The sequence below is a fragment of the Rhinopithecus bieti genome, unplaced genomic scaffold, assembly GCF_001698545.2.
Source record: "Rhinopithecus bieti isolate Rb0 unplaced genomic scaffold, ASM169854v2 scaffold_16601, whole genome shotgun sequence".
Classification (NCBI taxonomy): domain Eukaryota; kingdom Metazoa; phylum Chordata; class Mammalia; order Primates; family Cercopithecidae; genus Rhinopithecus; species Rhinopithecus bieti.
In genome coordinates this window covers 511,931-537,129 of record NW_016808732.1, presented here as the reverse complement: position 1 = coordinate 537,129, position 25,199 = coordinate 511,931, and the positions used below count along the sequence as shown (strand labels likewise).

The 25,199-nt window shown below is 40.6% G+C and overlaps 1 protein-coding gene across 2 annotated transcripts in view; it reads right to left on the bottom strand.

Annotated features, from left to right (window-relative positions):
• The window catches only part of ATXN1 (ataxin 1), a 461,092-nt gene that overhangs the window by 348,039 nt on the left and 87,854 nt on the right, over window positions 1–25,199 (bottom strand). For both annotated transcript variants that reach the window (XM_017887085.1, XM_017887086.1), the window contains one exon: window positions 10,296–10,421. The gene's annotated coding sequence lies outside the window, so the exon portion shown is untranslated. The remainder of the gene's footprint in view (window positions 1–10,295; window positions 10,422–25,199) is intronic.

Below are 25,199 nucleotides of genomic sequence, written 5' to 3'. Positions count from 1 at the left end.
TAAATAAAGCCAGGCACAGTGGCTCATGCCTGTAATCCCAGCACTTTGGGAGGCCGAGGTGGGCGGCTCACCTGAGGTCAGGAGTTCAAGACCATTCTGGCCAATATGGTGAAACCCCCCCCCCCCCACTAAAACTACAAAAATTGGCTGGGTGCAGTGGCGGACGCCTGTAATCCCAGCTACTCAGGAGGCTGAGGCAGAAGATCGCTTGAACCCAGGAGGCGGAGGTTGCAGTGAGCCAAGATTGTGCCATGGCACTCCAGCCTGGGCAACAAGAATGAAACTCCATCTCAAAAATAAAATGCAATAAAATACAACTTTGGGATCCATCAAGGTACTCTGGTCTGGACACAGATCCTTGAGATTTCAGGAATAGTTCACTTGTCTTTTACATCCTTCCTCATTGAACTTACCATTGCTTACAGACACTTCCTTTCCTGCTATAGCCAACACTAGGCAACCTTGGAGAGGGTACAGCCACGATATCACCACATGGACCCATATATACAGTCTGCAGAGGGCAGTTCAACATAAGCACCTACTATACTGAGGGGCACTTTATGTTGTAATGAAAAGTGTCATAGTCTAATTGCCTTCCTGAGTTTTTGTCACTAGGTATTTAGGATGCTTCGGAGCCCTGGCTCTCACAAAAGTGCAACAAAATATAGTCAGTACTTCCTGATGAATGAACTGTGACAGTCACCAGAAAAGTTTGCAACCCCATGGCTAGTGCAGCAGAATGGCTAAAGGGAAACTGGGAGTCTGCACATTCACCTTAGCCATGGTATATTTCATCATGGATCTTGTAAACAGCTGAAGGGTCAGGTTTTTAAATGAATGCCAAGATCAGGACAGACAAAAAAGAAATTCAGCCAAGGTTCTTTACTCTGCACAACAGACAGGGATCAACTTACATGAAATGCTAAAAAATGACCTGGGTATTTAATGTTTCCAAGTCAGTCGTCAGTTAATAAATGTTGGTGACTAATTTCTTAATTAGCTAATCCAATGACAGTTCACCTTTTGTCATGATTTTATAAACAAGAAAACTGAAGGCTGGGCAAGGATATCATGCAAAAAAAGGTGACAAATCTCAAACTGAAATTCTCTATTACAACTTACTGACTTGAAAGCATTAATAGGAAAAAACTCGATTTTATATATGTATATACACATATGCATACGTATATAATATAGAATAATATATACTATTAAGTAATCTTCCCTGATACCAAAATATTATTTTAAAAGATGTGAGTAGCATGCCTCACACACTGATCTTCATAAAATTCCATTCTGAATTCCTTGTCACAAGTACAAATGATGATTTTCTTTTCAGTGGCGTTTCTTACATGTAATATTAAAAAGCATCCTATTCCTTCCTTTGGAAAGAACTTTTGAGGAGCCAAATTAATTTTGGAGATGACTTTTCATTTTATTTAAGCCAAGTTATTTTTTTCTCTTTTGGTATTTTAGCCAAACAGACTTCTTAGAAATGAAAAAAAAAAATAGTAACAAGTATATTCCTAGAGCGGAGTAGCCTTTCAGAATCGAAAATGTTACATCAACCCTTTAATGTTACTCAGTCTTGGTTTTTTAAATTCCCTTAAGAAAAAAATACCAGATATTCACAAAATGTGGCCAGAACTGGATGTGTCATTTATTTGGATTTCTGATTTGGCCCACATGGTTATGCATGACATAAAACAGTTAAAAAAGCAGTTTTTAGTAACCTCATAAATATGGCTTACAGTGAAGCTGAAGCAATTCTATCTGATGTTAGAATTTTCTAATGCCAAAGATACACTCCAGTAGTTTAGTTTAAATGATGTGAGGCTGAATTCAACTATTACTGTAAAAATTGTTTAACCAAAACATCTATTTTATAATTTTATGAAATAGTAATTAGTACTAAGCGATCCAAAACATTTTTAAGAACCTTACCTGAAGGATTATTTGTGTATTTCTAAGTGGGCTCTTTCCTTTCTTCTTACCTTTGTAAATATTTATTAAACCGTACTATATGCAGGAATGGGCTTAACACTTGGGATACAAGGTTTAAAGTAAGTCAATTTCTGTCCTCATGAATCATTCACCAAGATAGCTATATGAACAAAGAATTGCAGTATAATAGTGGTAACACAGCAAGAGGATATTTTCCTTTTTCTTTTTTTTTTCCTTGAGATGGGGTTTCTATCTGTCGCCCAGGCTACAGTGGAATGGTGCAGTCTGAACTTCCTGGGCTCAAGAAATCCTCTTGCCTCAGCCTCTCAAAGTGCTGACATTACAGATGTGAGCCACCATGCCTGGCCAGGAATTTCAATTAGGCCTCAACGAATGAGTGGGAGTTCACCAGGCAGAGAACAAGAGTCTCACGCAAGAAGAAACAATAGGAACAGGTGCATGGTTATTACATACACAGTATGTTCAGGAAGAAACAAAATGTTATATGGAGGGATGGAAGGGATGGGAGTCAAGGGAGATGAAATTTAAATGGTAAGTTGATAAGGAATTCCTAGGTGCCTTAGATGCCATGCAGTGAAATTCACATTTTCCCTTATCAGGAGCAGAAAGGTAACAAAATCCTTTCCATTATTCATTTTACTTCACCATATTCATTTGCTACCAAAGGAGTACTTAAAAACACACACACACACACACACACGGATTGCCCTAATATTAAAAATACTTTCATTCTTGTTTTATTTACTTCTAGCCTTTGTGGATAGGCATAGATTTTTGTTATTGCTTTGTAATCAATGTGTTTGCACAGTTTTGAAATATGAACTTTCTACTTAATATTTGTTGGCTTTAGCCGAAAGCTGCCTTCTTCCATATTTTAAGTTTAGTCTAAAGGTTTCTCTGCACACAGTGAACTGTAACCTACCTGGATATGCAAATAGGCTGTAACCTATCCTTGTACCAATCTCTGAGTTTTGGCCAATCCCAGGCAGCCAATCGTTCAAACCCTGTTCAAATAAGGCAAACACCGAGCTGAAACCAATCTGGCTGTTTCTGTACCTCACTTCTGTTTTCTGTCCACTGTTTTCCTTTTTCTGTCTATAAATCCTCTCCAACTACACAACAGCATGTCAGAGTTACCCTGAATCTATTCTGGTTCGGGAGGGGAGGAATAGGGAGGAGCTGCCTGATTTGCAAAGAGTTCTTTGCTGAATTAAACTCTGTTAAATTTAATGTGTCTAAAGTTTTCTTTTAACACATTAGATTATGAGTATTTTCCATATTTCCGCATACTACCAAGGATTTTCAAGTGTAGGAGTAATTCAATCAGACCCTTTTTTCATAAGATAATTCTCAAAAGAGTAAAATAAATGGAACACAGAAAGAAAAGACTTTAGGCAAGGGACCTCTTGGAAGCCGCTGCGGCAGTCCGGGCAAGTGATGCTGAAGGCCTGCAACTGAACGGGGGCCTGGGAGTAGAGAAGAATGGGTAAACTATCATATTAAAGAGGTGAAACTCAGGCCCGGGGCGGTGGCTCACGCCTGTAATCCCAACACTTTGGGAGGCTCAGGCAGGCGGATCACGAGGTCGGAGTTTGAGACCAGCCTGACCAACATGGTGAAACCCCATCTCTACTAAAAGTAAAGAAAATTAGCCAGGCGTGATGGCACATGCCTGTAAATCCCAGCTACTCAGGAGGCTGAGGCAGGAGAATCCCTTGAACCTGGGAAGCGGAGGTTGTAGTGAGCTGAGATGGTGCCACTGCACTTCAGCCTGGGTGACAGAGAGAGACTCCATCTCAAAAAAAAAGAAAAAGAAGAGGCAAAACTCCAGCATATGAGCTAGAGATGAAGCAGAGGAAGAGGAGGTGTCCAGCATCAATGAATGGTGGGCTAGTGACTCTGGAGTCCATAAACGTAGGATAATGACAAAGTCAGGTTTAGATTCAAGTTGAAGACACCTATGTGATATCCAACTGGAGTCATGTGGGAGGAAGTTGGAAATCATTGAGCTTAAATTCTGAAGAGAAAGACATAGAAATACTAATTGTGTATGCAGAGTTGATGAGGACATCATGATGGTGGAGGTGCCTTCAGGGAAAGCATGTGCGGTAACAAACTCTAGGTCACTGCTTTTCCTTTTTACTCCAACAATGTGCACGTGTGCCAGTTCAATTCTGATTTCTTTTGATGCACGGCAAATGCCTCCCTTCAAAGCTCTCAAATTGTCACTAAAGAAGGGGACTGACCTACCATGAAAATCCGCATCTGTTTTGATGATGCCTGTTAGAAGAAAGTACACTGCATTTCCTGAATGGGTGTGGTTTTACTCACAGCTATACAAAACCACACAGCTTCTCTGAAGGACTTAGGCAATTATTAGCGTGTGATAGCATCAGCAAGAGGAACGTGTTAGAACACATTTAACAGAAGGCATTTTGGGTGTTGCTTTACAGAACACTGGCTTAAGTACCTGAAGGGAACTATACTCCTCTAGGCTGGAAAGCACTGCGAGAGCTTTCTAACGATGGTCTTTAGAGGGGGTACTGGACTGGTGCTTTTCCTATTTACATCTGTTCCAAAAGCAGTGCCTGTGGTTTAGGTGGTTGTTTGGAAATCATGCACCTCTCAAGGATGCCTCACGGTAAACGATACCAGTGACAGTTTCCAACTAGACAAATGCTCTTTTAGAATCAATTTTTTCTGTTTTCCTACCATGGATGGCTACTTGCAAGGAAATAGTACATTCACCACTAAAGACCTCCAAAACAGAAATGCCAGCATCCGGCATTTTGCTAAAATCCTATACTGTATAAGTTTTAAAAAATCCTGTCCCTCATTACTCCTCCACCTGACATCCTTTTAAACAAAGGCTCAAAGTCAATTATGCAGACAAGTGCACCTTTCTCTTCTGTAGCTGACAACCTGGCTCTTGCCTTCTGCAACCCAAAAACAGCCCCACTCCCATCAGATGGAAAGAACTACGCAGAGGAAAATCTAGTAAGGCTCCATGAGGCACATATTAAAACCCTAATGTGCCCTTAACATTGCTTCAGCAACTTGGGCTTTTTTCCTTCACTTAGATGAGAATTTGAGAAGAATCCACTAGGTAATACCTTTCTGCTCGCCAAACCTCCTCTAGTCAAAACTGAATAGAGACCTGAGAGAAGATACTTCTCCAACACTGTGCTTGAAGACGCTTGCTTTTTCACACAAACTGAATTCAGGATTGCCACAACTTCTCCAGGCAAAACTGTGAACTAAGCAACAGCCCCCCCCCACAAAAAAAAGAAAAAAAGTTGTCAAAAAAATTTGTTAATGCATTTGGTAGTGGTTAGGTTAACAGCTAATAAATGTCCTGATGGCCACACTGGTTCCTTTCTAGGTTAGCTAAGCTTCTATGAGTTCTTCTGTTTGGATTCCATCTACCAGGGCTGGAGCCACCAGCAAGGGCATTCAGGAGGTGCATCAGAAGCAGCAACGCCCTGCAAATCTCTCCTGGATCATCCAAGGCCAGGCATGCCCTTGCTGGAACAAGAAGCAGAGGAAGGAGAGGGCCAAGTGTCACCACCGCAGTCTGCTAACATTGGATTCAAATCCTGAACCCACCACTGTGCACTGTGGGTGCTTTGATGTGCGTCCACTAGAGCTAAACTTGATCCTTTTCAGCAGCGGGACCACTCTTCTGCAACCAAAACTGACAACCTGCGAGGCCTAACAGCTGAAAGAAATACCACTTAGAATAAACTGCCAAGGGCAGCAGGTGTGGCTTTGGGAGCCAAGGATAAAGCTTCTAGTTTAGCACAGTCCTGTTCCCACCCTCAGATCTTTCTCCCAGCCTACTGCTCCAGCCCAGCTCCTCAAAGCTGACATCCCCACTATCCCAATCTTAGGGGCTCCTGTCATTACCACCAACAGAGTCAGTGATTAAAAAAGATAAAGAGACAAAAAAAGATTTCCAAAAGAGCCTCTGCCCTAGGGGAACACTTTATGTATTCAGAAGAAAGTGGGTTTCTAAAGGTTCAAAGAATATGCTGACCTCACATCCTGAAAAGGCTGGGCAACTGAAGAGGGAATGCAACTCTTATGGCTTGATGTTGCTTAGATCAACAAGCAAAGATTTCCCGGACACCTACCATAGACTCAGACCTGCACCCTTTGCTGTGGGAGAGGAGGCAAAGAGGAGGATGCACAATTATTTTCAGACAGTTATTCTCAAACCTTAGTGTACAAAAGTTAACTAAGGTGAGTTTCCTGGGTTCTACATCCCCAGAACTTCTGCTTCATAAGCCTGGTGTTGCTGAATCTGCAACTTTAATAAACACATCCAAGTGATTCAGAAGCAGGAGGTACTGGGATTAGACCACCCTTGGGAAGCACTGGTCTGTGATTTGATTCCTGCCCTGAAGCCATGTGCAACCCATGTGCAATTGTGCTGATGGCAAACACTCACAGAGTAACACACAGCAGTACATTTTATAAGATGCAGGCCCTAAATGTGAGAGAAGTTCATAAAGAGAGACCGCTCAGGGCTGGGCACGGTGGCTCACGCCTGTAATCTCAGCAATTTGGGAGGCCGAGGCAGGTGGATCACGAGATCAAGAGATCAAGATCATCCTGGCCAACATGGTGAAACCCTGTCTCTACTAAAAATACAAAAATTAGCTGGGCATGGGGGCGCATGCCTGTAATCCCAGCTACTTGGGAGGCTGAGGCAGGAGAAATGCTTGAACCTGGGAGGTGGAGGTTGCAGTGAGTTGAGATTGCCACTGCACTGTAGCCTGGCAACAGGTAAGACTCGGTCTCAAAAAAAGAAAAAAAAAGAGAGAGAGAGAGAGACCAGTCAGTGAAGTCCTGAGGATTCAGGAAAGACTGTGAGTGACAGCCAGGATTTGTGTCTTTGGTAGAACTTTGATAGAGACAGTCCCCAAGCAACTGTCTTAATCAAACCTTCTGATTCAGCATGACAAGTTGGCCATGGCAAACAGCATAAATGGAGATGAAGATACAGGATAGAAAACCACCAGCAAACAGGTAAAGAGGCTTCCTATGTTGATTACGGGAAGGATACTGTCACCAGGAGAATCACAAAACTGGCACTTCCAGATAACACTGTGTTTGCATTTGCTTTCTACCACATTCATGTGGTTTCCTGCACTTCATAATTTAATATTTGTAAGAGAAAAAAATGCTGTTATGAAACCCCAATAATGCACCACTTGAAGGCAGAAAGCCAGCTGCTAACAAGAGTGACATCTGAGCATGATTTCTGAAGCGCTGCTTCAGAAAGGGGATGTTTAGTAAGAAAGAACAAGAATAAATGCTATTCAATGTCAAACAAAGTGTGGGGATCCACAGGGTTAATGGGCTGGCAGATAACCAGTAATGCAATGACAGCAAGCACAGAGAAGGAAAAAGTCAGATCCCCTAAAGAAAAACAAAGGACAGTAATTCAAAAGAGGCCTATCTCGCTTATTTGGATATAATACTTAGGCCAGGCACACTAGCGCATGCCTGTAATCCCAGCACTTTGAAAGGCCGAGGCAGGATGATTGCTGGAGCCCAGGAGTCCAGACCAGTCTGGACAACATAGCAAGACCTTGTGTCTACAAAAAATTGAAAAATTAGCCAGGCATGGTGGCGCACTCCTGTAGTCTCAGCTACTGGTCTGTGATGATCTGATTCCCGCCCTGAAGCTGTGTGTACCCCTGATAAGGTGATGACAAACACCCACATAGCAACGCATAGCAGTGCATTTTATATGATGCAGGCCCCAAATGTGATAGAAGTTCATAAAGAGAGACCAGTCAGCGAAGTCCTAAAAATTCAGTGAAGACTTTATGAATGAGAGCCGGGATAGTCCCAGTCTCATATAGTCCCAGAACAAGCTATGATTGTACCACTGCAGTCCAGCCTGGGCAACAAAGAGAAAGAGACCCTGTCTCAAATAAATAAATAAATAAATAACAATAAAAATTAAAATAAATAAATAAAAAATGAATATGTTCATAAAGCACTGTGCCATATTTTTTAAAATGTTACAAGGGAATAAATTATTTACTGCAGGCCAGGTGCAATGGTTCACATCTGTAATCCCAGCACTTTGGGAGGCTGAGGCAGGCAGATCACCTGAGGTCGGGAGTTGAGACCATGCTGGCCAATATGGTGAAACCCCATCTCTACCAAAAACACAAAAATTAGTTGGGCATGGTGGTGCACACCTGTAGTCCCAGCTACTCAGGGGACTGAGGCAGGAGAATCGCTTGAACTTGGGAGGTGGAGGTTGCAGTGAGCTGAGATTGCGCCACTGCACTCCAGCCTGGTGACAGAGCAAGACTCCATCTCAAAAAAAATAATAAAAATTATTTACTGTAGATGCTGACAGTCCTGTTTGACCAAAGGGTTGGCTGTCAAATGGGCAAATGGGGCCAGGAGGACCACCTGAGGACCTGGCTCCTTTCCTCCACACTGGTTGATACAATGAGCCCCTCTGCAAGCGACCTGCCACGCCCACACAGAAATTCTGTTGGGCAAGAACTGAAGTGGATAATTATTTAATTCATTGCACTAGAGGGAACTGAATTATAAATTTGCAAGAGACCTTGGAGATCATTTAGGCACATACATTTTTTTTTCTTTGAGATGGAGTCTTGCTCTGTGTTGCCCAGGCTGGTAGTGCAGTGGCACAATCTCAGCTCACTGCAACCTACTTGCCTCCCGGGCTCACGCCATTCTCCTGCCTCAGCCTCCCGAGCAGCTGGACTACAGGCGCCCACCACCACCGCCCGGCTAATTTTTTTGTATTTTTAGTAGAGACGGGGTTCACTGTATTCACCTGGATGGTCTCATACTCCTGACCTCATGATCCGCCCTCCTCGGCCTCCCAAAGTGCTGAGAATTACAGCGTGGAGCCACCGTCCGAGCCTACTCAAGCACATAACAATTTTTTTCCATACATTTTTTTTTTTTTTTTTTGAGACGGAGTCTGGCTCTGTCGCCCAGGCTGGAGTGCGGTGGCCGGATCTCAGCTCACTGCAAGCTCCGCCTCCCAGGTTCACGCCATTCTCCTGCCTCCGCCTCCCAAGTAGCTGGGACTACAGGCGCCCGCCTCGTCGCCCGGCTAGTTTTTTGTATTCTTTAGTAGAGACGGGGTTTCACCATATTAGCCAGGATGGTCTCGATCTCCTGACCTCGTGATCCGCCCATCTCGGCCTCCCAAAGTGCTGGGATTACAGGCTTGAGCCACCGCGCCCGGCCATTTTTAAAGGTGAGTCATTCAAAGATGATGAGTAAGTTCTCCAAGGTGACCAAGACAGGTGGGGCAGACCTAGGCTTCAATTTGAGGACTCTGCTTTCAGGTAATATCATGAATGGGGTTGATAAAAAAAATCCTTGGAAGTCCACATTATTTTGGTGTATGGTCTGGAATGTTTTTATCATTTATTTACAGTTTAGAGTGTTTGAATTCCAACTCCCAGACTGAGACTGTCATTCAAGGGCCCATGTATAGCTAAAAGTTACTCAGTAAATGTTTGCTGAACAGGACTTGGAAATCCCCATCATCTTTTACCTTGCCCATCACAATAGTCATGCATCGTTTAATGACAGGGATATGCTCTGAGAAATGCACTGTTGGGTGACTTTGTCACTGTGCAGCATCACAGAGTACTTACACAGGCCTGGATGGTACAGCCTACTACACGCCTGGGCTATACGGTATAGCTTATTACTCCTAGGCTACAAACCGAGACAGCATGCTACTGTAGTGAATACTGTAGGCGACTGTAATACAATGGTAGGTATTTGTGCCTCTAAACACATCTAAACATAGAAAAGGTACAACAAAAAGAAAGTATTATAATCTTATGGGACCACAGTAGTGTGTGTGATCTGTCATTGACTGAAACTTCATTATGTGACACAAGACCGTATTTGATCACAGAGGCAAAAAACTTGCTATTAAATTGAATCTACTTGCTCTCTTGTGATTAATCCCTTATGCTTTCAGCTAAAATGGAGTATCTGGTGGATGTAGTTTGTTTGCTGTTTGTGTGTTTAGTTGTTTGGGTTTGCTTTGCTTTTGCTTCTGTTCTTTTTTCTAACCACAAATGCATTCTATTCAGATCACACTCTTCTGCAAGTTTCAGAAACAAACACACTGAGTAAATGCGGTTGCTCTCTCAGCACTCTGACGAGGACATTTTCTCAAATGTCCTGTTGTTTGGGATGTAGAGATATAGCAATGCACTTGAAGAAGAAGTTCTGGTACTCCAATGAAGTGATGCCTGATGACATTTAAAGCTAAAAGATGTCAAGTCCTTTGGATGACTTACCAAAAACAATCTGTGTTTCAAGACCCTCCGTGCAGGCTGAAATCCACTCTCTCTGTCTTGTTCCTGGTCTGCAGCAGCACTACGTTCGAAGCTTCAAAATAGACTCTTTCACTATGCTCCAGTATGCTGCAGCCAAACAAAACAAAACACCAAGTCAGAACGAAAATGCCACTTCAAGCAGTTAGTGGATATTCGGGGGAAATCCCTGGCCTTTCTCAAATGTAGATTTCATAACCTCAAACAAGCATGTTAATCATTAGGATGAAGCCATCTCACTTCTTATCTGCATAAGGTGCCCTAAAATACTGGAGGTGGGGTGTGGGAAGGACGAAAGAAAAAAAAAAAAAAAAAACAAGCACGACACTGGGGAAGGTAGCAGATCTTGAAATCAGGATATACACCCAGTGGGAATGCACTTGCAAAATTTCAAGTTTACCGATTGAAAGATGTGAATAAAGAAAAATTCATTACATTTAAGTGATTAAAAGACTGATGTGCAGTATCAAGGGCAGAAAGTGAGAAAAGTTTGTTTCAAATGAAAGACTCAGACTGACCAACTGATGTGAATACTTTTTAAATAAAGAGCTATTAAGATGGAACAAAAATGGTAAAGCGTAAGAGAGAGAACATTTTCCATTTTGCCCTATAAGTAGGTAATGAATAGGTTTCCCTTGTGTGATTCTTAATAAACTGATAAAAACTTTCTCCACCCAAGTTGAAAAGCAGTAGTTACTTTACACACTGAATATGAAATGAATGTTTAAAATATGCATGCCTCTTTACCCCCACTCGGAGCAGCTGATAAAGCCTACACATTAGAACCTCATCTGACAAAGTCACTCTGAAAAGTTCCTTTCTGCCTTGTGAGCTTTTAACGCTCGCTCGTCCCAGGCTGTTGTTTAAGCATCTTCTGATGCTTAGTCAAATCCACCCCACTGTTTGTTTTTTGACAATGGCCATTTGAGAGCCTAGAAACAGTCTTCCAAAGATGTCTGCCTCCTTTTTTAGCCTTTTATGAGCTCATACTCATCTGTGTTGCAAACCCATTGGCCGACTGTCATCCAGTTCCCTGAGTATGGTGGCCACATCATACTTGTAACTCTAAACTCTATAAATCTCCGAAGGTCCCGGGGTGATCATCAAAGATTGCATCAAGTGATCAATTTGTAAGAAAGAGGATATGCTCATATGCCTCAGAAGCTTACTGTGTGAATAACTAATTCCTTGAAAGCCTTCTGTAACTATTACTTTATGGAATAGTCAACCTTTTTTCCAGGACGTTTGGGGAGTTGTGTCTATCTGTGGTTAAATTCCTGTGAACGCTAAAAACTTTTGAGGAGGAGGAGAAAGTGTCTCTCAGTTAATGTTTAAACAAGTGAGTTGAGTTAATGCCATTCAATTTTCCATCTAGTTGGAAGAAGCGGCAAAAGTCTTTTTTTTATTTTTTTGATGCTATCAATACCCACAGAAAATGGGGTTGTAAGGATTTTATTAGTTTTATGTAACTCAGCTCCCACTCAAATGTGTAACAGTAACACATTGATAGAAATCAACATAAGCCAGGAAGTTCAAAGCACGACAAACTGTCTTTAGTTTACCGGCTTGGTAAGAACAGAATTTAGAGGGAGGAGGAGGATTTAAACAAGCCCACTGCAAGTTACTGGCTTGTATCAATCTTTTCCTTTTTAACTAAAAGTATCTTGCTGCATTTCTCTTATTTGTTACCAACTTCATATCTCGAGGTATTCTAGAATTGGAAGAGGTTCTTGACATTTCATTCCAGTGTCTTCTGCACAGGAACCTGCTGACCCAGGGAGGGTGACATACCTCTCTTTAAAATCATACAGAAAGTTAGTATGTACTTTGACTGCATTCTGGGTTCAGTCACTCATGCTCATTGATGCTTAATGGACATAAACTCATTTAATGAAATGTAATGTGGCTTTAGTTTGAAAAATTCTACCAGTAGCAGAATACTTCCTCATAGTACTCTCTGTTTGTTTCTGCCATAAGAAACTAAATTGCCGTAAGACAGAAATTCATGTCTGGATTATATTATTTTCAACTGTCTTGCAGCAAAATCGATCTGGGAGAGGCAGAATGGCCCTATTTGTTACTTCAGCAACCTTCACCAGCTGCCAAAGCCAGGTGTCCAGAAAAGTAAGGTTTATACTATTCATAGAGAAGAAAAAAAAAAAAATAAGGACTCATCTAAGTGACAATATTTTCCATTCTTACTTATATCTGTAGATGTGAAGGAGTTGGAAGTGATTCATTCTGTGATTTATGGCTGACCCTCATTTGCACATGCTACAACAGCTATGAGGCAACTCTTATCAAAAGAAAACCACTGAAAATTCTACATACCTCTTTTTAAGCAATAATTTCAATATGCTTCCCTCTTTCAGCAAACTCTTTATCAATACCATTAATAATAATCAATCAAACTGGCTCAGGTTTAATCTCTGTCACCGATCCCTTCTCGTTTACCATTTGAAGTTATGCCTGCATATGTGAAAGTTGGCTATATTTTAAAAAGGATCTCATTCCAGAGGGTTTTCCAATTTGACAGGCATTTTGGTGAAAATTTTCCAAACAGTTATAAGCGACAGCAGCAGCAGCAAAGTATGGGATATCAACAAGCTAGAAACAGTGACCTAGGAGTCATGAAATTTACTTTTTAGTCTTAGTGTTGTAGCTAACTGGACTTTTAAATGTAAGTCACGGCCTTTTAAATAAAATTAGTTCCTAATCTATCAAATAAAGGAACTTATTGAATGTTCACCATAATTAATTCTCAATTATAATTTGTTTTTACATAGGAAGAGACAAACAGGTTCTCAGTAGAATATCAACTCAGGGAAAAAAGTTTTGTCTTTTCTTTTTTTTGAGACAGAGTTTCGCTCTTTCACCCAGGCTAGAGTGCAGTGGCACAATCTCAGCTCACTGCAACCTCTGCCTTCTGGTTTCGAGCAATTCTCCTGCCTCAGCCTCCCCAGTAGCTAGGATTATAGGCGCCCACCACCACACCCGGCTAATTTTTGCATTTTTAGTAAAGACGGGATTTCACCATGTTGGCCAGGCTGGTCTTGAACTCCTGACCTCATGATTCACCCTCTTGGGCCTCCCAAAATGCTGGGATTACAGATGTGAGCCACCACGCCCGGCCCAGGAAAAGGGTATTGTAATCAATAAATAGTGCTGGGAAACCTGGCTCTTCATTTGGAAAGAGATCTCTATCTTACACCATATGGAAAATAAATTCTAGATATATAACTAAACATATAAACATGTGTTTATACAGATATACATATATAGCATTTATTATACATATATGCTATTTTACAAAATATATAATTTATAGAAATATATATAGAATTTTATATAGAATTATATAGAAAAATAATTTTATAAGCATGAAAGGCCTTAGAGGTTATTGTAAAGATGTTGACTTTTAAGTAAAATGGGAAGACCGGAGATAATTTTTAATGCAGTAGTATCATGATCTGCCTTATGTTTTAAGGGCTCATTAGGTCTGATTGTCAGGAATAGACCATAAGGGGATATAAATTAAAGCACAAGTTACTGTTACAAGCAGCCTACAGGATGGCTTCCAGTGACCCCACCTCTTGGAATTCATGCCTTTGCAAAGCCTTCTTAACTTGAGTGTGGACTGGATTTAGTGACTCACTTCTAGCAAACAGACTGTGGCAAAGGTAATGGGAGATCATTTCCAAGACTGGGTTACATGAAGATGGTGGCTTCCATCTTGGGATCTTGCATCCTCTTCTGGATTACTCACCTGGGGGAGGCTGACTGCCAGGCTGTGATGCAGTCCTGTGGAAGGGCCCACATGGCATATAACTGAGGCCTGCTAGCATCTATGTGAGTGGATTTGGAAGCAGATCCTTATTGTCCCCACCCCATCCTTCAGATGAGACTTCAGCCCAGGTTAACAGCTTGACTACAACCTCATGAAAGACTTAGAGCTAGAGACACCCAGCTATTATGTGCAGGGATTCACACTCAGAAAAACTGAGAGATGATAAACACTTGTTGTTTCAAGCCACTAAGATCTGGAGTAATGACTTACATAGCAGTAGATAACTAATACAGTTACAATGTATGAAACACTCTTCTGGGAACTTTACATGACTTTTTACAGTTGGAGAAACTGAGTCCCAAAGAAGTTAAATCACTTGTTCAACACACACATCCGTGGTAGAGGTGGGACTCAAACTCAGGCCATCTGACTCCAGAAACCAGGTTCTTAATCCCTGCATCACACTACCCCTCTTAGAACCATTTTTCCTACTTTAGGTGTGCATGCCTCAAATTTGACTTTCCACTGTAGAAAGTGCTAAAATCACATAACTTGCACAAGCAACAAACCATCTGCATCTTCATCAAACTTTTTTTTTTTTCGAGATAGAGTTTTGCTTTTGTTGCCCAGGCTGGAGTGCAATGGTGCAGTCTCGGCTCACTGCAACCTCTGCCTCTCAGGTTCAAGCAATTCTCCTGCCTCAGCCTCCCAAGTAGCTGGGATTGCAGGCACATGCCACCATGCCCAGCTAATTTTTTGTATTTTTAGTAGAGACAGGATTTCACCATGTTGGCCAGGCTGGTCTTGAACTCCTGACCTCAGGTGATCCGCTGGTCTCGGCCTCCCAAAAGTGCTGGGATTACAGGCATGGGCCACCACACCCGGCCATTCATCAGGCTTCTTAACCTGCCACATAGCTCTACAATTCTCACATCTTTGATACCTTAAGGATATCATAAACTATATTCAGTCATCAAAGAAGACAGAAAGGTAGCCTCTTGCTGTTTGAAGAGCAACCTCAGTATGGTTCTTCCATTTCAGTCTGGTTAATCTGGGTCATTTAACTATTAGAGAATTTCCAGCACCAGTTGCCAATGCTGTGATAGTCCTATAAACTGAGTGTCTTTTTGCAATTGTAAAGGGTTCTCTTTCGCCTGGGTGAAAGAGCAAAACTACTCATTGGTGAGAAAAAGAATGAGATACTGAATAAGATAGCCACAGTGTTTTCTGTTTGGATTTTTTTTTTTTTCTTTTTTGAGATGGAGTTTTGCTCTTGTTGCCCAGGCTAGAGTGCAGTGGTGCAATGTTGGCTCACTGCAAGTTCTGCCTCCCAGGTTCAAGCAATTCTCCTGCCTCAGCCTCCCGAGCAGCTGGGATTATAGGCACCCACCACCATGCCTGGCTAATTTTTGTATCTTTAGTAGAGACGGGGTTCCACCATGTTGGCCAGGCTGGTCTCGAACTCCTGACCTCAGGTAATCCACCCGCCTCGGCCTCCCGAAGTACTAGGACTACAGGCATTAGCCACCGTGCCTGGCCAGATTTTTTTTAATACAGGAGAAAATCAATTTTCAGTTGGCAATAGAAAGCCACTAAGGATTCAAACTGTACGAAGTGTTTCAGTAGGAACCGGCAGGACCAACAAATTTTTTAAAAAGAGCTTTTGATTTATATAAAATACAATGACTATTGTCCCATAATTATTATAACAAATTAAGATGTTTCTTTCTGTGACATAGACATGTGAAATACAGGAGAAAGAAATTCTGCACTCCCGCCTCAATACACATTTAGAATGGCACTGTGCCGGGAAGAAACTGGTGCTGGATGGTGCAACTATCAATCTCACGTCTTAGGAAGATGATGCTCATCATGCAGCAGCCAGGAACATATTTTTTAAATTTGCTTTTATTTATTTATTTATTCAGAGACAGAGTCTTGCTCTGTCGCTTAGGCTGGAGTGTAGTGGTGTGATCATAGCTCACTGCAGCCTCAAACTCCTCGACTCAAGCAGTCCTCCCAGCTCAGCCTCCCAAGTAGCTGGGACTACAGGTGGGACCCATCAAGTCTGGCCAGGAACATGTTTTGGATCCATACTGATGGAATATTCTTTATTTTGGTCTGACTCTTAGGATTGTACCCACAACCAACGGAAACTAAAGAACTAGAAAGAAAGAATCATAAAAAGAAATATAACAAAACCCACTGCCATTTCTAAATCTTTCTGTTACCCAAAGTGACTGTGTTTTATTAAAGGCATGTGATGCATCACCGAAGGTATTTTTTGCCATTTAAAAATAACAAACAGTAGTAACAGCTCAACAGCTAGGATGCTACCACTTAACCTGCAATTTGGACAATTTTGTGGGGATGAAATTACTTTGTCTTATGACACATGGAGCAGATGCTACTCATTAACACACAAAAATGTCTAAAACAGAGCTTTAAAAAAACATATGCATTTAGAAACATAAGTAGAAACAGCTTCAAAGAGTATAAGCAAAATGGCATAATACAATGAATGAAGAGTATGTTTTTTTAAGAAAGTCAATCAGATTAGTAAGTAAATTTTATAGGCCTCTCTCTAAATAAAGTATGGGTTTGAAGGAAAATGTCTTGCTTTTAATTTTTTTTGTAACGGAAAGAGGGTAGCCCATATCATATACCAGCCAGTATGTTCCATAGGATGTTATATTCCACTGTGGAACATTATGTTCTGCCACAATTAAAAGGAGGATAAAAAAAGGTTGGGATAATTTGTTTTTAAAAGGTTGGGATAAGACTTTGGAGGAACTTTGATAGGTTCATGTGTATTGTAAATCTATGAGAGGGGAGAAAGCACACATCTTGGCCCAAAATATATTTGACCACAGAACACTTTTTCCAGAAGAAAGAAAACCAGTGGACACAGGGTGTAGACACTGACCAGACTACACCCTTGTAAACAATACACTAGGCCAGTGGTCCTCACACTGTTGGTTCTCACACTTAAAAGCTCTTTGGGGTCCTCAATAAATTTTAGGAGTATAAAGTTTGCTCTACACTCCTAACATTGATTGAGGAACCCAAGGAACTTTTAATTAGGTAGATCATATTTAGCAATTACTGTCCCATATTAGAAGCAAAATTGAGAAAAAATGTAAAATATCCATTGGTTCATTTAATAGAAATACTAATATACCCATTACATATTACATGAAATAACATCTTTATGAAAAGTAATTACATTTTCAGAATAAGAAAGTTAGTGAAAAGAGTGACATTGATTTAGATTTTTGCAGCTCTCTTTAATGCCTGGCTTAATGGATAATGGTTAAATTCTCTTCTGTGCCTCTGAATTCAATTTTCTGTGGCATGTTGTTTGGCTGAAGTATGTGGAGAAGATCTGGCCAATAGTTTCAGCAATTGTGGATATTCTTTTTTATATTATACCAAAACTCAACAAGTGGTAGTTTCTAAAAGGGGAGCAGCACCATGGAATCTGAAACATATAAAATACACTAAGTATTCTTTTATATTAAAATTCATTAGTCTATTTTGAACTTTGAATGGATCTTTAGCTATGCATGATTTTGTAACATCATACAATGGTCATTTGGAAAACTATATTAGTTCAGTTAATTATGCAAATTTTCCAAAAGTTGACACGTTTCATTACACAGTATCATCACACATCATATAGCCTCTGAAAAACTCTGCTATACACATGTAAGAGAATGGGAATGGAATAAGTAAATAATGTCTTAGTATTATCATAAAAATAATTTTGATCTTACAGATGTCCCTCCAGAAAAGGTCTTGGGGGTTCCCAAAGTGAGAACTGCTGACTAGGCAGACATTCTAAACTCCACAGATCCCTACTGGAAGTAAAAGCACAGAACTCTGGGCTTCCTTCCAGCCTCAATTTCCATAATTCCCACCATTTGTCCTCTTGGGGATCAAAAAGAACATTAACCCATGTCGTCAATAACGTGAGATAAACCATGAAGAGTTATCTGTGGGTGGAAAACTGTATTTACTTAGATTCTACCAGGCAAGAATCTGTGAGAAGTGTGCATTTTTTATTTCATTTTATTTTTATAGGTACATGATAGTTGTGCATATTTATTGGGTACACGTGATATTTTAATACAAGCATACAATGTGTAATAGTCAAATCAGTGTATCTGGGATATCCATCACTTCATTTCTTTTTGTTGGGAACAGTCTAAATTCACTCCTCTAGCTATTTTGAAATATACAATAAATTATTGTTAACTATTGTTGCCCTATTGTGCTACTGAACACTAGCTCTTATTCCTACTATCTAACTATATTTTTACAGCCACTAACCAACCTCTCTTTATTCCTCCCTACTCACTACCCTTTCCATCCCCTGCTAACCATCATTCTACTCTCTGTCTCCATGATATCATGTTTCTTAGCTCCCTCATATGAGTGAGAATATGTGATATTTGTCTTTCTGTGCCTGGCTTATTTTACTTAACATAACATCTTCCAGTTCCAGCCATGTTGTCGCAAATGACAGAATTTCATTATTTTGTATTGTTGAATAATATTCCATTGTGTATATGTACCATATTTTCTTTATCCATTCCTCCACTGATGGAGAATTAGGTTGATTCCATATCTTGGCTATAATGAATAGCTGCAACAAACATGGGAGTGTAGGTACCTCTTCAATATACTGATTTCTTTTCTTCTGGATATATACATGATCTTTCTTTCTTTCTTTCTTTCTCTCTCTTCTCTTTCTTTTCTTTCTTTCTTTTTTTTTTTTTTTTTTGATGGAATCTCGCTCTGTCGCCAGGCTGGAGTGTAGTAGTGTGATCTCAGCTCACTGCAACCTGCAACTCCCTGGTGCCAGCGATTTTCCTGACTCAGCCTCCCGAGAAGCTGGGATTACAGGCACGCGCCACCACGCCCAGCTAATTTTTGCATTTTTAGTAGAGAGGGAGTTTCACCATGTTGGCCAGGATGGTCTCATTCTCTTGATCTTGTGATCCGCCTGCCTCGGCCTCCCAAAGTACTGGGATTACAGGCATGAGCCACCGCACCCATCCATGTTTCAAGAAACATGACTAAGAGCAGACTGTTTCTTTACATCAAACTTCTGTGCAGAAGTTAAGAAAGGAGAATCACTCTAATGCTTATTCCTAATGACTGTGATAGACTTTCTACCTTGAATGGTGAATGTCCATGACTTTTCTTTAGCAAACACTTTCCTCCAATCTAGACTTTAAGAATCTAGTTAAAATTTCTTTTAACTAAAGGAATAAACTTTTAAAGTACACAGAAAGAGATTCAGAAAGACCTTTTTCATGAAATCAATTCATAAAGTAACTAGGTAAATTATAAATCATTATCTATTTAGTAAGAAAGTATGCAAAGAACTACTAACAACACTGGTTATCTTTGGGTGTTAATGGACACATGCAATGATAACAGCTAACATTCGCACGTCAAGCCCTCGAGTTTCATTATCTCCTGTAAGCCTTAGAACCATCCTAGGCAGTGGACACTTTTATTACCCTCCTTCTAATAAAGAAAAGGAGGTGAAGGAGCTACATAATGTATCCACAAGTGATAGATTGAGGACTCCAGCCTCCATCCATCTGGGAGCAAAGATTCTCCACCTCCTCAGTCTGCTGCCTCCTTTCCAATTAATAGTTGACTGAACTTCAGTAGATTCTTCCTCTGGCAGGGATTCCACAATCATGAAACATCCTCTTCACTTTCTTGTTTCAAAGTGAGGAGTTGGCTTGATGAATTGGCTCAGAGCCCATCCTAAAAAACAGGTAAGATTCTTTTGCCTCTGTAAAGCAGACTGGTTATCACATGGAAAAAGGAGTCTCACCCAAAAGCCACACGCTGGATTCGGTGAGGTTAAATCTTTTGATTCTTAGAAGGACATGAGGATAGAGCACTGACGCTCTGTAAACAAAATTCAAGGTATCCTCAGCCCAGCCCAAATCCCGTTTATTCCTCTGAAAACACATTTATGAAACAAGGTCAGCAAAAATGCCAGTCATCTCTAAGGCACCATGGTAAGGCAAGGAGCTACGTAGTGTTATCCTTTTTAAGTGCTTTCTAAACGCTTAGCTCCCTTGGGTCGGTTGATTCACCATCCACCTCTGTCCCCTTTGCTTATTATTTCTCTCACCTCAGATGGCTTTCCTTCTGCTGACCCACAATCGTTAAAAACATACTGAATACTTTCTAGATTATTCTTAGTCATTTTTCAATGCCCAGCTCAAGACATCTGTCTTTCTATAACCACTGCAGCTCACTCTTTCCCCAAAGTGCCTTGGGCCAGGACTCCCATCAAGGTGGGCTTACCTGTGTGCTCTCTGACCCCCTGTAATGTTGCCTCATTTGTGTGAGTCTCGGCTTCTCCAACTATTAACAGATGACAGGTGTTCTTAAAAACCTTCTAGAGAAATCTCTCAAGACAGTGCACATAGTGCCAGATACAAAATGTCATGTTTGCTCTCATTGTTCTCTAATTGAGTGAGGACTAAAGAACACAGGCATGTTTTTCATGTTGATTTTATTTTTAAACATCTTGCCTTTTGGTCTTGCGAGTCAAGATATTAGCCGTGTAATTTAACTAGAAGCTTTAGATATTATTAAAGAGAACAGGAGTCTATAGAGTACCACCAACGGTGGTCCTACTGCAAACTGAAATAGAATAAAGTAGAATAGTATACTAACTCTTGACAAACAATTCTCAGCCATTCTTAATGACATCCATTACCTCCGGTTCCATGCCCTGTTCAAGTTTTTCGTATATCTCTGTTTTCAATATGCCACAAACTGGTACGGAGCTATTTTATTTTATTTTATTTTGAGATGGGGGGGGGGTCTCACTATGTTGCCCAGTCTGGTCTCCAACTCCTGGTCTCAAGCAATCCTCCCACCTTGGCCTCCTGGGTAACGATCTTTGTAATGAATATTATTATTTGGATGACAGACTATAGGAAGCCCAGAATCCACTCCATTTTCTTGGTGTCATAATTACTCTTTGAGAAATTGTGTTGTACACTTTGTATAAAATGAAACCATGTAAATCAAGCAATAATAACAACAATCCTCCCATAGTATGTCAAACTCATGAGGCATTTCCTTCTCCTCCAAACCCTCCTTTCTCTCAGACAAACCAAGTAATTGAAGACATGTATTTTCAAGAAACATGGCTGCAAACTGTTTCTTCACCACATCAAACTTCCATGCAGAAGTTAAGAAAGGAGAATCATTTTAATGCTTATTCCTAATGACTGTGATAGACTTTCTACCTTGAATGGTGCATTTCCATTTGTAAGCTCCATTTACAGAATCACACAAGTTTTTGCCTTCCTCTGAAACCTAACACCCTGATCTTACCCTTTTTTGCATACATCACTCTTGGTGGAAATTTTCAACAACCACAAAGGTGGGGGAAAGGGCGTGGCGTACACTGACTCCTTAGTCATATTTCCTGATGTTGCCATTTTAGTGTATTTTAAGTATTTACTTATGGCAACACTTAATTATAGTTTACAAAGCACTGTTCTCTTTTTCCATCTGGCAGACCCCCTTGGTGTGCTCTACTACAAAAGGTAGTTTTCTAAATCACTGCTATTAATCAGTAAAGAATTGGTGCCCCTATTTGGTGAATAGCAAACTGCTCCCATTGCTCTCAGAAGTCTGAACTGAGCAATCTCTTTTCTTTTTTCTTTTCTTTTTTTTTTTTTTTTTTTTGCTTTAAGTTCTGGGATACATGTGCACAACATGCAGGTTTGTTACATAGGTACACATGTATCACGGTGGTTTGTTGTACCCATCAACCAGTCATCTAGGTTTTAAGCCCCACATGCATTAGGTATTTGTCCGAATAGAACTCAGCAGTCAGCAAAATATATTAAATTGGTCAGTTCTAGAATAACTCTTGTTGCCGACCTCCACATTCACATTGGTGATGTCTGTACTCCCTGTGCTCACTCATGAGCACCTGTCACCCCAGACCACACCACTGAAGCTGACCACCCCACAACCCCCAACCAAGAAACAGTAAGCCAAAGCAGAGAAACCAGGGTGCGTGCTGAAAGGGACTCCTGGGTCCGGTCACTTCTGTGGGTCCCCTAAGCCTGTTCCTGGTACCCCAATATCACTAAGTGGCGCAACCTAGAAATACTGGAATCAACTCCTCTGCCTTCTCCCTTATTCCACAGGTCAGCAGGTACCAAATTCTATCAATTCTACTTCCTGGTTATGCTACTTGAATCCTTCCCTTTCTGCCTCTCCAGCAAGTCTGGCTCTGCCATCACTCACACCTCATGCCCTCTCACCCAGATGTCTGCCTGCTCTCATGGTTCTCCAATCACCTCTCCAGAACTCCATAAAAGCTGGCTCTAGAAAGTACAGATCTGATCCTTGTGCTCTCTAAACTGAAAACCATGGTGACTGCAGTATACTTTCCAAACTATCACTAAAGAGGAAGGGGGATATGAAACATATACCAGTATATTACTCTCTGCGATCTTCCTCTGTGCTGTCAACAAGCAAGGAAAATGAGATCTGGAGAAAACATGTGGAGGATACATGCAGAGGACCAAGAACCAAGATTTTACTCAGATTTCCTTCTGGGTTTACTTGGCTCATCTGTATTTTGGGTCCGTTTTTTAGAAACTCAATTTGACTTTTAATCATTAAATATGATCCTAGAAGCATGTCCTGTGAGGCACTGCCAAGTCACATTGATGCATTTCATTACTGCTTGAAAGGCCACATATTCAAAACACTACTAGAAGTCAGGCTAAAGAAAATAAAATGATTTTGGATATTTTAAAGCAGTTACTAAAACAGAAACAAATGTTATTTTAATCTCTGGCTCACTGTAAACTGACAAGATATGAATATGAATTTTACCAAGTAATGTATAATAACTGCTTCTGCTCACCACAACCACATGCCAACAACTCAATTTTATATTTCATTTCCATGTTACATGTGGAACATATAATCTAAATTACAAACCATCCTTATTACAGTCCATTTACTCTAGCTAATTTTTGATAGCATGACATCATTAGCATAAAAAAGCTTAGTGAATAACTATTCTCAAATTTGCTTTTATAAAAGTCATTGCAAAGTTTTACATTTCTAAACAAGTGAAAAACAATATCTGAAACATTGTAAGATGATGTCATAATTGTCCAAATGTTGGTCAGTTCACCAACAGGCTTACTGAGGAGACTCTTTAGAAAGGAATTCTGCCAGGTAGTTTGGAGTAAGAAGTATCTGCTACGTGTCATGCCCTTAAGAAGTTTACATTCCAGCAGGGAGGAAAGCATGTACACAATTTGCACTTCTCTTTTCTTTCGTTCTTTTTTTTTTTTTTTTTGCAGTAATGTAACAGAATAAGAGAAGTACAAAAGAGCTATAAAGTTCCAAAAGAGGAACCATTTTATGCAGGAGAAGGTATCAGGGAAGACTCTGGTAAGACCGTGGGCCTTAGGAACTAGGCAGATGGGAATTTTGAACTCTGAGTGTCTATTTCTGAAGTGAAACTAGTCAATGTGTTTCTACAGTTAACATTTATTGAGCTACTACTATGTGTTACAAAGTTCGTAAATGTTATCTCTAAGCTTCCAAACAAACATGTAATGACAGCCTGGTTACAAATGATTAAAAAGGGACTACAGAGTCTATTAACATTCCCAAGAGTCATTAGTTCTTACTGAACATTAGTAAGCCAAAGGCATATTTATATCAACACAAGAGTTAATCACCCAGAAAAGATGACAGTCTTAATAAGAAAAATCAAGGGTCAAAATCATTATATATTTTGAATATGAATATGGCTGAATATGACAAGGATTTGAATATGCCAAAACACAAATCACATTTCCTGACATGTAACTGAAATGACAAGAATGTCAAGAACTTAAGTACATGTTTATTTTAACCTCTAACATCAGTATTGTGCAATGATTTCATTTTAAACTAAATGATTAAAATGTACCTTTGTTTTAAAATAGGTATTTGAGTTTCTACAGCAGTCTTTCTGCAAGTGTGATCCAAGGACCTTTTACGTTAAATGCATCGCAGGAGGGTGCTCCCATTAAAAGTACAACTCCTGGGCCCCACCCCGACCTACTTAACAGACTTTAAGGCCCAGCAATCTGAATTTTCAACAGAACAAAGTTGCACATTCAAGTCTTAGGGCCTCTGGTCTAGAGTTTCCTCCCCACGTTTCCCTCTTGTTTTCTCCCTTACTGAAATGTGTCTTTGCTAATTTAAACAATTACTTTTCAACATCCTCCAAATGCTTTCTGTGTCATAGGGCATTAAAAGAAAAACAACTTCTAAAACACTAAGATTATACCACTGGAAAAAAAAAAAGGCCTTTTAAAACCCATTTTATAACACTTCTTTTGCTCTATCTAGCTCAAGTCAGCAAAATGTGGCTTTAGTAAATGCCTTGGAGTCTGTGGTAGGCACAACAATGAACCTTCAAAGACGCCCACATCCTAATCCCCAGAATCAGTCTGTGAATACGTGGTAAAGGGGGTTGCACAGATGTGATGACAAGAAGGATCTGGAGATCGGGAGATGATACAGGTGGGCCCAACGTAATCACAAGGATGTTTAAAAGTTAGAGGAGGAGGAAGAAGTGTCAGCGGAAGATTCAACTGTGGAAACAAAACACAGGGAGACGCAACACTGATGGCTTTGAAGATAAGGGAAGGGGCCAGCAACCAAGGAATACAATGGCCTCTAGAAAATGGAAAAGGTGGGCCGGGCGCGGTGGCTCACGCCTGTAATCCCAGCACTTTGGGAGGCCGAGGCAGGTGGATCACCTGAGGTCAGAAGTTTGAAACCAACCTGGCCAACATGGTGAAATCCCGTCTCTACTAAAAATATTAAAAAATTAGCCGGGTATGGTGGTGGGCGCCTATAATCCCAGCTACTTGGGAGGCTGAGGCAGGAGAATTGCTTGAACCCTGGAGACAAAGGTGGCGGTGAGCCAATATGGTGCCACTGCACTCCAGCCTGGGCGACAGAATGAGACTCTGTCTAAAAAAAAAAAGAAGAAAGAA